Genomic DNA, 15,580 nt, shown 5'->3' with positions numbered 1-15,580 from the left:
AAGTGATGCTAAAACATTAAAGAGTTGTACGCTTGAAGCTTACAAGCATCAATGATGAGAACTGTGATGAGCATCAAGCACCAAGAATCTCACCGGAGCATTTGTTTGCTATTTTTCGGGTCTGATCAGACTCCTGGGCTTCTATAAAATTGATTTTCAGATAGTTCGTTTCGAGTATATGACTTTTCATTTAGGCCTCGACTTAATCCGATATACGGTTTATGATTTATAGCCTTCTAAAAGTCACTACGCCTTTGTAACGTTGTGCTGAAATTTCTGACCTACTCGCACTTAAACAGTCGCCACAATCAAACCAAGATGAGTTAGGTTCTGATAACTGGTCAGCGGTTAGAGGACTCACATACGGAGCCATAGCCACTGACTATGCATCTTTTCAATTTTTATAGAGGTCGTAACAGCTGTCTGAAGTCATCCTTTTGTTTCGATCTCTATTCTTGTTAAACTTACCTTAGTTTTGATGAACGATGATGATGTTGATGATGACACTTAAACTTAATTTATTCACTTTTACACTTATTGGGACAACACACTAACCTAGTGACCTTTGACTTTGGTTGACGACCTTTCGGACCGACTTACTACCTGCATGCGTTTCATATCGACTTTTTCTGCTTATACACTGTGAGTTATAGCTTCCCTTTACTACTTTTAACTATTTTTGGGACTAATAATACATGGGATTTTTACGTTTTACATACTAGACACGAGTACTTAAACTTTACATATGCGTGGGTGATATAACGTCACAAAGATTCCCCTTAGCTCGGTAACGTTTAATCATTGGTTTCCTAACTGTGAACGCGAATCTTAGATATGGATCCATAGAGTTTGACAACCCCACTCGGGCTAGTCGCGCTAGCAGACAACGGGTGTTTAATACTTAGAGGAAAAACGCACTCGCCAAGTGCACTTTTAGGGGGTGATATACATACGTTAAGTCTAGTTACCGGGTGCCCACGGTTAAGCATATACTTTTCATACTGATTCAAACTGCTGATTGAAGCTCTGAAATCTCGTGGTCTACATTACTTTACTGATTACAAACTATAGCTCACCAACATTAGTGTTGAATTTTAAGCGTGTATTTCTCAGGTGCTTAGACGATGTTGCTTTCGCTGTTAGAATTTCTGTCTTGGTGTTATAGACTTGCTGTTATGGACCTGATGTGTTAGATTTCCGCTGCATTACTTAGAGATGTCTCAATCATGAAACTTTTCTTTTGCATTCGTAAATTAAGTTATTTTCAAACAATGACTTTGTAACGACCTTTGTGTCACGTTATCTTTTGTAAAACGCTATCTTCTTATGAATGCAAAACTGGTTTTCAAATAGCATATAGTGTTTGCCCTTGTAATGATCCTGTTGTTGATGAACCGTACACGATGGTTTTGTACGGGGCTTCACAGTTCAGGAGTCTGTGACTAGTGCAGTGACTATATGTGATTATGTGCGCACCCAGTGCTAACGTTGAGGGTGTATTCCAACGTAACGTCGATGGTGTTCCCGACGTAAGAGGTCAACTCTATTTACCTTGGTGTCGGGTAATAGTGTTGGGTCCACAAATTACTGATTGGTGGTATAGTGTGAACGACGAGTGCATCACGTCTGGAAGACTATACCAGTGATTCAGTAATGGGGGCTATCAGTGGATTCTAGCTTGATCAGCTATGGGTTGTCGGTCCTCTTGTTTATGGCTTTAAGTGACTTAGTGACCAGTGCCTTTAAGCGGTGCTTGATGCTTGTAGTAATGTCCACCTAGATATTGCCATTCACTTAGCGTTATGCTAATTCCCCACAGTGTTTTGCCCTGCAGGTGTGTATTAGCAGCTTTTGGTGGGTTTTGCGGGACAACTGAAGATGTTTAACACAGTGCATAACTCAGATATTTTATAATAAACAATATGTTTAAATGGTTCGTAATAATTACCTAACACGATTTGTGTAATCATATATTTTGGTAATTAATATATGATGTGTAATTAATAAGTCTTCCGCTGTGAGTATCTAAAAAAATAAATAATAATATGTGTAAAAGTACGGTGTTACACAAAGATAATGAAAAAAGAACGAAAGTAACACATGAATTTAACGTGGTTATGTCCAATCATTTAATCTAAACGATTGGTTTCGTCCACGACCAAACAGAGAGAGTTTTATTTATAATTTTATAGGTGCTACAGGTGTCACAATGAGATTTGGGTTACAACTTATAGGGTAGAAACGAACTCTTTTTAAAATCATAAGTACTTGATGGCTACAACATGATTTCGCGAACACGTTCTATGGCTTCGCCACCGTGAAGCCTTAAACTTCAAACGTAAAATCAAACATAAAATACGACGTGATCACTTCTGTCCATGATCTCTTATTTCACCATGTTCACGACCGCAAGCATCACCTCGTGACCATGAGCCTTTGTATGTACAATTTTTCTTGTTCTCTTATCGTTTAACATCTTCAATCCCAACAAATCTCCCACTTTGAAGATTTTAATCGAACCCGAACCAGATCACCATTTTTGACTTTATTGAAATTACACGTTGATCGATGTTGAAGATTTAATAAAAAAAAATAAGCTAATTACTCTAGACTAGCTTGGTTAAATAGGATTCATTCATATGAGAGTTGTGGTTACAAGCAAGCAGTTCTTAGAGTGTGATTTGAGATTAAACTAAATGCGATGAAATTAAAAGATTTAGATTATGAAATTTAAGCAAGAAAACATTAACTAATAATTAATAAAAATTTGTGATCAATAATGAAAAGATTATCCCTTCCGAATCCTAATTGCCTATAATCAATCTAATGAATGTTATGTCATCAAGTTTTTAATTAAATCACATAGACATGACTCTTAGGCTATTAGAAAGACTATCTTTGGCACAAACTATGTAAATCACATGATAAGTCTTAACCCTAACTAAATTAAACTAAGATTGGACTAGGAAAATTTGTTAATTCGCAATAATTTGCCTTACAATAATCAAATCAATAAACTTGCAATGAATAAAACCTTAATCAATTTAATAATTCATACATCAAAAGACTTAATCAATATAAATCATGAATCACATAAACATTCAATAAAAATCATCTACATTCAATGGTTCATCGTAACGAATAATAAAAGACTTAGCCAAGCATGATCATGATGATGAGAAGCATTAATCTTGATTTGATGTTGAAACTTGAAGAACATGAGAGAGAAAGTGTGAGGTTACGGATTAAGTGCAGAAAAACTGAAGATAACCTCTAATTTTCGTGCATAAGATGTTTAAATACCCTAAACAAAAAGCTACACTTAACCCCCTTGAAGAGAAAATCTTGGCGGCTGGAAAATACACACACCGTACGTATACGTTGGTCAGGCGTGTGTATATGCCCATACCGTATATGCTAGGCGTATGGGGCACGGACAACATAAATTTCTGCTGTTCCAAACTACCAAAAATTACAAAGGAACATATGTGTATGGTTGACCATCGTATGTATACACCTAGTGCAATTCAGCTCCAGTTTTGATCTTTTTTCAGCTTTTCGCACGTACTACACCAATTTCCTGAAACACGCAAACGTAGCTGAGTAACTTGTTTACACCATAAAACCACACAAATTCATATCATAACATCACCATTTATCGCTAAATAAATCGACCGATCGAACCCTCACACTTAGCTTTTACTTGTTCTTAAGCAAATCTGTTTTAAACTAAAAAAACAAATCAATAACCTAGGTGATCTATTTACAATTAAACACTTTAAAAAAAAAAATTACTAACAATTGAGATGTAAAGGTAATTTGAGTCAATCTCTCAAATCTCAAGCAATTTAATATCTTTCAATACTTTAAACTACAAAGTTTTGTCTCGAAAAAAATATTCCTTAACCAATGATTCCAAACATTATTCATAATATCATACTCCTCATAATGATCCAATCATCACATGAATCCACACTTAAAACTAAATCATTGATAATACTTTCCACTATATTTTCAAGATTAACACTTAACTATCAAATAATACATATGTAACTAGGCAACATGTCAAAAAAACACAAAATGGGTTAGGTTTACATCCATTTGAGTTTATCAGGTTAGTCATGACACAGATAAAAATTGGCGTAAAATGGTTAAGAATGTCGAACTAATCAAACCTTATAAGGTTTAGAAATTTTAAACGTGACCCTCATTCGTACACAAGCCAAGTGAAAGGATGGTGGTTACATGCCCATGTATGCGAGGCATCACATTAGGTAACTAGAAATCTTTAACTTTGAGTTGAACTTTAAGCACAATGAGAACAAATATGCATCAGTGGTCTATGCTTTATAAGGCACTCGTTTCACAATTTTTGGTATAAACAACATATAATCTTTTTTTATATAATCAAAATCAATTTGATACCTAGGCGGTTAAATTTTTTTTTTAATTTAACCACCTAGGCGATTAAAATTCATTTACTCTAAAAGATATTCCAATTTAATAACAAGTAAATAAAAATTTTAATCAACCAGGAAACAAACTAAGCCAAATGTGATTTGTTCTTCCTCCCCCCACACTTAAGTCATTCTAAGTCCTCGTATGAATGTTAAAACAGTTTAAAACATAAGCGAGGAAAATAAACAAGGAGAAATAGAAAAAGAACAATATTACCAGGGTTTATTTAGACCGCCATTGATAACAAAATGGTGCAAATGTTCCAATCAAAGTTCATTCATTTCATTACTCCTTCTTTACAATCAAAGAAAACATAAATCTAGTCCACTTTCATAGGAATCACGGTTGCATTTAGCGTATCCAACAAACAAACCTTTTAAACCACCCGATTACCACAGGTGGACGAGTGAAGTCTCATGAGGGTTTGTAGTGAACATACCCACAAAGTTCATTTAAAGTAAATAAATAAAAATAAAAATAAAATAAAGAATACTTACAAACTCTACACATAGTTTGCGCAGTTATTATATCCGAGTCGTGCAAACAACTCTTTCTTCACTTCAGCTAATTCCAAGGCTATAGAAGGTTCCTCCTTCTATCATTTTGTGAGAACCTTCATTATCTTTAATTTTCCTCAACTTGGACTCCAACCATGCATCATTTTCCCTGGTCACGTGCATTAACACAAACAATTTATCTTTTTCGTTAGATGATAGGTTACACACAATAAGGTTACTCAAACTTTCATCTCCTCTAATCTTAGCATCATGGACCCGTCTATGTATTTTGTTCATATAACGATCAATCACCGGGTCATCCACATGTTTTATACACTCAATATCATGCCTCAAAGAACTATGTGACGGGTTTACACTATCTCCCCCACACTTAGATCCTTTTGATTTCCTCATCCTTATCATCATCTACACAATTTGATACCTCGCCTTCTATTTTGACAATTGTAGACCCACTCGGTTTGCTTATGAGGAGTTGATTTAATCAGTTTATCTCAACCTCAAGCTTTTGAATCGACACTTGTTGTTACTTTAAAGTGAGCATATTTGTCATTAGTGTTTTCCTGAAGTTCTCTAAAATTTCCCAACATGTCATCCACTTGCGAGCTTTTGTTCTCACCATCTTCTATCACATGCGAGGTAACTAGTAAGCTCATGAACCTGTTCATTGTTAGTATCCAAAACAAAACAATCCTAGACATTTGGTGTATGTAGTGAATTAAAAATATTAATTTATGATCTCTTATTACCAAAAGAAATGTCCATAACCCTGGTTCTACAATTGATAAGAACATCAATTGTGGCAAAACTTGGACTACCAAGAATATCATTGGTTGGGGCTCCCTAAAGGTGGTCTCAATGTCCATAACAATAAAAACAACCGGGTAATAAAAGTCCTCAACATTCACAATCACATTCTCCAACATTCCCTTTGGAGTTTTTATTGACTGGTCTGCAAGTTGGATGAGAATATCAGTTTGTTTCAAAGTTCCCACCTCGTACTGATCAACGAGACTCGATAGGAGTATGTTAATACTAGCCCCCAAATCCAGCAAAACCTTTTTAATATTAACATTACCAATCGTAAAAGGAATTAAAGGTGTCCCCGGGTCTTTAAGCTTAGGTGGGAGTGAACCATAAACGACGGCACTCACTTGCTCGGTTAATTCCACCTTTTTTGGGTAGTAATGCTCTGAGTTTTTGCTTTTGAGTATAAAGATCTGTTAAAAATTTCGCATAAGCGGGATTTTGCCTAATTGCGTCAATAAGTGGAAGATTGTTTTTTACTTGTTAAAAGTATCCAAAATATCTTCCACTTTTGACCCTTTTTTACCATTGATAAATTAGGTTAGGGTTTCTAATGCCATAGAGAAAGGTATGGTATTAACAACCACATTATCCTCCCCAACTTTTAGTTTTTTCGGGCCTTGAACATTTGATTTCCCAACTCCCCGTTTATTTGAGAACTGAACAACATCATCCTCTTTAATTACACTATAGGACCTACCCAGGTCATACCCGTTTTCTGTTTTCTCAAACAATTTTACCTTGTTTTCATATATCTTTCCGCTCTTCAAGGTGCCTACCATATTCACTTCATGTCCTTTTCTTTGCGATTATGATTCGGGTCAAGCAAAGTATATAACTCGAGATCATACCTGATTCATGTGTGACCCTTTCATCCGCAACATGGCCAATTTTCTTCCCCATCGCTGCCATTGATATCCCTTGAATCACTTGTATTTGCTTTACACTTTTAGTACTCCATTGAAGATCTGTTGTCTTTTTTCTTATTTCTTTCATAAAGGCCTCCAACTTAGCATTCATACTCGAACCCCGACCTTCATGTTGGTTGTTATTGAATGACCCTTGGTTTTTGTAGCTTTGATTTTGGTTAGGCCCTTGATTTTGGTAATTCTGATTTTGATTTTGGCCTTGGTATTGATTTTGATATTTGTATTGGCTTTGGTCCTGTTGGTTGTTGTATTGATTGTTGTACCAGTTGTTGTTTGGTTAGTATTAGTTGTTTTGTTATTGGTTGTTTCGCTGGTAATTACCTTGGTTTTGATAGTTTCCTTGAGGTTTCTGTTGGTAATTACAGTTCTGGTTTTGATATTGGTTTTGATTTTGGTTCTTGTTTTGCGTCTACTTTTTGTTTTGTGTTGGTGCATTCAGAGCATTATCATTGTTCCAACCAAAGTTCAGATGATTCCTCCATCCTGGATTGTAGGTGTTGGAATATGGATCATACTTACACCCTTGAACCTCATTTACTTGCTCTTCCATTACCGGCGGCATCCCTCATTTACAACCATATGAATAGTGACTCGGATCCCCACAAACTGAGCCTACATCCCGAACCTGCACAAAATTAGCACTAGCCCCGAGTTCGGGTTGTTTCATTTCAATTTAAAATCATAAAACTCCTTCATTAACTTTTGCAATTCACTAGAGGACTCTCCCGAGCTAGCAACGTGGTTAACTATGGCGGACGTGCGAGATTTTTGATTAATTGAGGCTTGGGTTTTAGAACCCTTGCTTAGTTGCTCGAAGAATTCCCATTCGTCCTCCTTATTTCGAGTTAGAAATACACTCCTGCTCAGTGCTAATAGTAGCTGGCGGTTTTGGTCGTCAAGACCGCCATAAAACACTTTTACCAACTCTCATTTGGGTATATCATGATGAGGGCACGTCCTTAGCAATTTCTTGAGTCGTTCGTATGCTTCTTGAAACAATTCATTATGATATTGACAAAAAAAATTAATTTGCATGCGAACATCGGAGGTTTTATTAATCGAGTAAAACTCATCAAGGAATTTTCTAGATATTTCCGCCCAAGTGGTAATACTTCGAGCGGGTAGAGACAAAACCATCTCTTTGCCATGTATTTTAGAGAATAAGGGAAAATACGAAAACGTACCTCATCTTCCGAGAAACCGTTTACCTGGTTTGTGGCACACATCACCTCGGTAGGTCGGCAAAATAGCAATGAGTTGAGGACGAACCTCAAACCTCCGGTTATTTCCTGCAGCGGGAACATGAAATGCATTAGGCGAATTCTCTATGTAATTTCCTAGTTGGTAATGTGAGTTCACTCCTCTAACTTCTCGATCAACCATAGTTGGTGTTTCAAATGGGATTTCCGACTCTTCCGAATAGTGAGAATGCTCACTTGATTTTGATGAATCTGGTGGTATTTCTGGTGGTGCTTGTCCTTCTGGTGATGGGTGATCCACGATTGAACTAGCCGATGCTTTAGATGCCTTTCGGTTTGCTTTCGCATATTTTTCAACTTCGGGATCAAATCTCAACGGCGAAGTCCTTCCAGGCTTCCCTGTATGGATACACTACCTGATATCACAAGTAGAAATACCAACGCATAAAGCCGAACAAAACTAAATAACAATTGCAAAAAGAAAAAAAATATAGATTATTAAGAGTTTTTTTTATTTATTATTTTTGGGTTTTTGAAAATAATAAAAAAAAACGTAAATAAAAGCTTACAAATAAGGGCACACCTCCCAGACAGGGCACAAAAATCTGATTGATGTCGAAGCATTAATAAAAAAATAAGCTAATTACTCTAGACTAGCTAGGGTAAGTAGGATTTGTTCTTAGAAGAGTTGTGGTTACAAGCAAGCAATTCTTAGATTGTGATTTGAGATTAAACTAATTGCGATAAAATAAAAAGATTTATATTATGAAATTTAAGCAAGAAAACATGAACTAATAATTAATAAATATTTGTGATCAATAATGAAAAGATTATCCCTTCTGAATCCCAATTGCGTATAATCAATCTAATGAACGTTATTCTATCAAGTTTTTATTGACTCTTAAACTATAAGAAAGACTATCTTGGGCAGAAGTTATGTAAATCACATGACTAGTCTTGATTCCTAAATAAATTAAACTAAGATTGGACTAGGAAGAGTCGTTAATTCGCAATAATTTATCTTACATTAATCAAAATAAATAAACTTGCATTGAACAAAACCTTATCAATTCAAAATTTCATACATCAAAATACTTAATCAATATATAACATGAATCACATAAACTTTCAATAGAATTCCTGTGCAATCAGTTGTTCATCATAAGGAATAATAAAAGACTTAACCAAGCATGATCATTTTGATGAGAAGCATTAATGTTGAAGAAGAAATCTTTATTTGAATTTGGAACTTAAAGAACTTGAAAGAGAAAGTGCTAGGTTACAGCTTAAGTGCAGAAAAACTAAAGCTAACCTCTAATTTTCGTGCATGAAATGTTTAAATACGCTAAACCAAAAGTTACACTTAACCCCCTTGAAGAGAAAATCTGAGTGGCCGAAAAATACACACACCGTACGTATACGATGGTCAACATACGTATATGCCCATACCTTATATGCTAGGCATATGAGGCGCTGATAACTTAAATTTTTGTTCTTCCAAACCACCAAAAATTACAAAGGCCCGTATGTGTATGGTTGACCACGGTATGTATACGCTTAGTGCAATTCAACTCTAGTTTTGATCTTTTTTCAGCTTTTCGCATGTACTGCACCACTTTCTGAAACACGCAAACGTGGTTGAAAGTATCATGTTTCACCATAAAACCACGCAAATTCATATAATAACATCACCATTTATCGCTTAATAAATCGAATGATCACCCGTCTATACCGCCAAGAAAGTTTCTTGGGATATGCACATTCCAGCCATCACGCTGGCAGCTTTCGATAAAGTAACATCTCTTGCCAAAACGTAATCAAACAACCTCAATTTGTATACTTTTACTTAATCATCCTACAGAAAAAATCAATTCCTAACTATAACTCCTTTTGAAAATACCGGCGGATAAACTAACCGGGACACGCCGCACTTCCACGTCATGGGAAGGAAGACTTTTGACACTTTAAACTGAGCTACAATCTAATCATCGTTACTCACTTGGGAAAATCCAACTCTTTCTATTTCAAGCAATCATTTAACTAGAATGTGAGATACTGGGTCAGAGCCCGACTGACTCTAACAACCCCATCACCAAGGTGAGCCATCCGTACAAAATACCATCTACGCGATATATCTCTTTAACAAAGAATAGACCACCCGGTAGAACATACTCGTGGTCAAAACGATCAAGATACCCGTGAGAGAACACCGTTACATTCTTGATGTTTGTAGTGACCCGAACTTTTCCATGTTTATATATATTAATTGAGATTGATATTTACATGATTAAATGTTTCCAACATGTTAAGCAATCAAACTTGTTAAGACTTGATAAATTGAAATAGGTTTCATATAGACAATTGACCACCCAAGTTGACCGGTGATTCACGAACGTTAAAACTTGTAAAAACTATACAATGACATATATATGGTTATATATATAGTTAACATGTTTTTATTATAAGTATGTATCTCATTAGGTATTTTAACAATGAGTTATATACATAAAAATGAGACTATTAATTTAAGAAACTCGAAAACGATATATATAACGATTATCGATATAACAACGTCTTACTAGGTACATATGAATCATATTAAGATATTGATACATTTGGTTAATTATGTTAAATGATAAGTAAATATATTATTAAGTGTATTAACAATGAAATACATATGTAAAAATAAGACTACTAACTTAATGATTTCGAAACGAGACATATATGTAACGATTATCGTTGTAACGACATTTAACTGTATATACATCATACTAAGATATATTATATATCATAATATCATGATAATATAATAATTTAACATCTCATTTTTTATAATAAATAATGGGTTAACAACATTCAACAAGATCGTTAACCTAAAGGTTTCAAAACAACATTTACATGTAACGACTAACGATGACTTAACGACTCAGTTAAAATGTATATACATGTAGTGTTTTAATATGTATTCATACACTTTTGAAAGACTTCAAGACACTTATCAAAATACTTCTACTTAACAAAAATGCTTACAATTACATCCTCGTTCAGTTTCATCAACAATTCTACTCGTATGCACCCGTATTCGTACTCGTACAATACACAGATTTTAGATGTATGTACTATTGGTATATACACTCCAATGATCAGCTCTTAGCAGCCCATGTGAGTCACCTAACACATGTGGGAACCATCATTTGGCAACTAGCATGAAATATCTCATAAAATTACAAAAATATGAGTAATCATTCATGACTTATTTACATGAAAACAAAATAACATATCCTTTATATCTAATCCATACACCAACGACCAAAAACACCTACAAACACTTTCATTCTTCAATTTTCTTCATCTAATTGATCTCTCTCAAGTTCTATCTTCAAGTTCTAAGTGTTCTTCATAAATTCTAAAAGTTCTAGTTTCATAAAATCAAGAATACTTTCAAGTTTGCTAGCTCACTTCCAATCTTGTAAGGTGATCATCCAACCTCAAGAAATCTTTGTTTCTTACAGTAGGTTATCATTCTAATACAAGGTAATAATCATATTCAAACTTTGGTTCAATTTCTATAACTATAACAATCTTATTTCAAGTGATGATCTTACTTGAACTTGTTTTCGTGTCATGATTCTGCTTCAAGAACTTCGAGCCATCCAAGGATCCGTTGAAGCTAGATCCATTTTTCTCTTTTCCAGTAGGTTTATCCAAGGAACTTAAGGTAGTAATGATGTTCATAACATCATTCGATTCATACATATAAAGCTATCTTATTCGAAGGTTTAAACTTGTAATCACTAGAACATAGTTTAGTTAATTCTAAACTTGTTCGCAAACAAAAGTTAATCCTTATAACTTGACTTTTAAAATCAACTAAACACATGTTCTATATCTATATGATATGCTAACTTAATGATTTAAAACCTGGAAACACGAAAAACACCGTAAAACCGGATTTACGCCGTCGTAGTAACACCGCGGGCTGTTTTGGGTTAGTTAATTAAAAACTATGATAAACTTTGATTTAAAAGTTGTTATTCTGAGAAAATGATTTTTATTATGAACATGAAACTATATCCAAAAATTATGGTTAAACTCAAAGTGGAAGTATGTTTTCTAAAATGGTCATCTAGACGTCGTTCTTTCGACTGAAATGACTACCTTTACAAAAACGACTTGTAACTTATTTTTCCGACTATAAACCTATACTTTTTCTGTTTAGATTCATAAAATAGAGTTCAATATGAAACCATAGCAATTTGATTCACTTAAAACGGATTTAAAATGAAGAAGTTATGGGTAAAACAAGATTGGATAATTTTTTTCATTTTAGCTACGTGAAAATTGGTAACAAATCTATTCCAACCATAACTTAATCAACTTGTATTGTATATTATGTAATCTTGAGATACCATAGACACGTATACAATGTTTCGACCTATCATGTCGACACATCTATATATATTTCGGAACAACCATAGACACTCTATATGTGAATGTTGGAGTTAGCTATACAGGGTTGAGGTTGATTCCAAAATATATATAGTTTGAGTTGTGATCAATACTGAGATACGTATACACTTTTTCGTGGATTGATTCAAGATAATATTTATCGATTTATTTCTGTACATCTAACTGTGGACAACTAGTTGTAGGTTACTAACGAGGACAGCTGACTTAATAAACTTAAAACATCAAAATATATTAAAAGTGTTGTAAATATATTTTGAACATACTTTGATATATATGTATATATTGTTATAGGTTCGTGAATCAACCAGTGGCCAAGTCTTACTTCCCGACGAAGTAAAAATCTGTGAAAGTGAGTTATAGTCCCACTTTTAAAATCTAATATTTTTGGGATGAGAATACATGCAGGTTTTATAAATGATTTACAAAATAGACACAAGTACGTGAAACTACATTCTATGGTTGAATTATCGAAATCGAATATGCCCCTTTTTATTAAGTCTGGTAATCTAAGAATTAGGGAACAGACACCCTAATTGACGCGAATCCTAAAGATAGATCTATTGGGCCTAACAAACCCCATCCAAAGTACCGGATGCTTTAGTACTTCGAAATTTATATCATATCCGAAGGGTGTCCCGGAATGATGGGGATATTCTTATATATGCATCTTGTTATTGTCGGTTACCAGGTGTTCACCATATGAATGATTTTTATTCTATGTATGGGATGTGTATTGAAATATGAAATCTTGTGGTCTATTGTTACGATTTGATATATATAGGTTAAACCTATAACTCACCAACATTTTTGTTGACGTTTTAAGCATGTTTATTCTCAGGTGATTATTAAGAGCTTCCGCTGTCGCATACTTAAATAAGGACAAGATTTGGAGTCCATGCTTGTATGATATTGTGTAAAAACTGCATTCAAGAAACTTATTTTGTTGTAACATATTTGTATTGTAAACCATTATGTAATGGTCGTGTGTAAACAGGATATTTTAGATTATCATTATTTGATAATCTACGTAAAGCTTTTTAAACCTTTATTGATGAAATAAAGGTTATGGTTTGTTTAAAAATGAATGCAGTCTTTGAAAAACGTCTCATATAGAGGTCAAAACCTCGCAACGAAATCAATTAATATGGAACGTTTTTAATCAATAAGAACGGGACATTTCAGTTGGTATCCGAGCGTTGGTCTTAGAGAACCAGAAAATTTGCATTAGTGTGTCTTATCGAGTTTGTTAGGATGCATTAGTGAGTCTGGACTTCGACCGTGTTTTCTTTAAAAATGATTGCTTAACATTTTTGTTGGAAACTATATATTTTTAACATATTAATATTATGTGATATATTAATCTCTTAACGTGTTTGATATTATGTGATAGATGTCTACCTCTAGAACAAGTCCCATTGACTCACCTAATAATAATGAAGAGTCAAATGTAAATTGGAATGATTTGTGGACTGATTCACAAGTTCCCGAAGAGGAACCGGAAGAAGAGTCGGAACCGGAAGAAGAATCGGAACCGGAAGAAGAATCGGAACCGGATGAAGAAATAGAACCGGTGGGGGAAATAATAAAACGGTTAAGTAAAAGAAAATCCTCAACCAACCGACCAAGGTTAATTATGGTCAATGGTGTTTCCGCCAAGGAAGCAAAATATTGGGAGGATTACCAATTCTCCGATGAATCGGATTCCGACGAGAATTTCGATGATGTTATAGAAATTACCCCAACTGAATTTAAAAAGGCAAAAGAAAATAATAAGGGAAAGGGCATAAAAATAGAGAAATCTAATTCCAACCCCGATGAACTTTATTTGTATCGTCAACCCCCGAAGTCCTTAAGTTGTAACAATGACCCGGGAACCTCTAAACCACCAGGTTTTTCTAAACCAATGTGGAAAATTACGGCTCGTATTAGGGAAACATCATATATCCCTAGAAACTTGGCAAAACGAACCAAAACCGAAGAAGAAGAAACGAGCGAGTCGGAATAAGATAGTTGTATTTGTGTGGTGTAATATATGTAATATAGTGTGCTTATGCTTTATGATATATGTAAAAATTGCTTGTATTAATAAGTATTTTTTTTTTATGAATCTAACTCTTGTCTATTTTACAGTTTAAAAACACAAAATGGATAGACAACCCAATATTTTAAGAGACCTACCCGGAGACATGATTGATGAAATCTTGTCTAGAGTCGGCCAGAATTCCTCGGCACAACTATTTAAGGTGAGATCAGTTTGTAAGACATTCGAAGAACGTTCCAAGAATGTCTTGGTTTATAAGAGACTTTCGTTTGAAAGATGGGGGATATCACATTGGGAAACCCATAAGTTACGATGTGTTTACTTTGACGCATATATTGCGGGGAACCCAAATGCTATTTTACGCAACGGGTTAAGAAATTATTTTGACTCAATATATCCGAATATTGGACTTCGTGATTTAGAAAAAGCGGCTAACATGCAACATAAAGAAGCATGTTATGCTTACGGATTAGTAATGTTCGCTTCTCACCAAAGTGAGAACAAGAACATCGGGCTACAACTATTAAACAAAACGTTTCCACAAGTGACGGAGTCGGTAATTGGGGTAAGAAATGAGGTTTTTAGATTGTTACGGGACTGTTGGACATTACGTAACCCTCGTCCCTTTGATGACGTTACAACACGCTGTCTTATCAACGGCCATAACGGTTATGTTGCACAAGACCAAGGATGGGAAGTAGTCCTAGTAAAACCAGAATGCATGACTTGTTTCTGGACGTATGAATTACGTGTCTTTATTGCCTTTGCTGAACGACTTGTGTACTAGCTAGAATTGTCTTCATAACTATCTTGTATCAAAGTTATTGTGTGCTATATTTCATGCTTTATGTAAAATAAGCGGTATTGTAAGTTTGTAAAATATTGTATAAAAGTTTGAACGCGAAATATTATTATAATCAGTTTTTCATATAGAATTGTAGTAGTTGAATTGTATATTAGCTACTAAGTATGAACTTAACGGGTAGGTACTACCCGAATTTAAACTTATAAAACGCTAATATGAAGAAAAAGCTTTTATAAATGAGTTCATATTATGCTACTAAATACTATTAACTACTCTTAATATTCTGTATGATTAACTTGTTCCATTTAACTATTTTGAAGGAAATGGCACCGACTACTCGACACACCGTAAATATG

General features: G+C 34.5%; 1 non-coding gene across 1 annotated transcript; it reads left to right on the top strand.

Annotated features, from left to right (window-relative positions):
• Positions 1-7,646: 7,646 nt before the first annotated feature.
• On the top strand, positions 7,647-7,752 carry LOC139865423 (small nucleolar RNA R71). Its single transcript, XR_011764944.1, has one exon. It is a non-coding gene; the product is annotated as a small nucleolar RNA R71 (small nucleolar RNA).
• The last annotated feature ends 7,828 nt before the right edge of the window (positions 7,753-15,580 follow it).

Source organism: Rutidosis leptorrhynchoides, chromosome 8 (genome assembly GCF_046630445.1).
Source record: "Rutidosis leptorrhynchoides isolate AG116_Rl617_1_P2 chromosome 8, CSIRO_AGI_Rlap_v1, whole genome shotgun sequence".
NCBI classification, from domain to species: domain Eukaryota; kingdom Viridiplantae; phylum Streptophyta; class Magnoliopsida; order Asterales; family Asteraceae; genus Rutidosis; species Rutidosis leptorrhynchoides.
The sequence above is the reverse complement of the archived record's forward strand: the minus strand, read 5'-3'. Positions and strand labels throughout refer to the sequence as shown.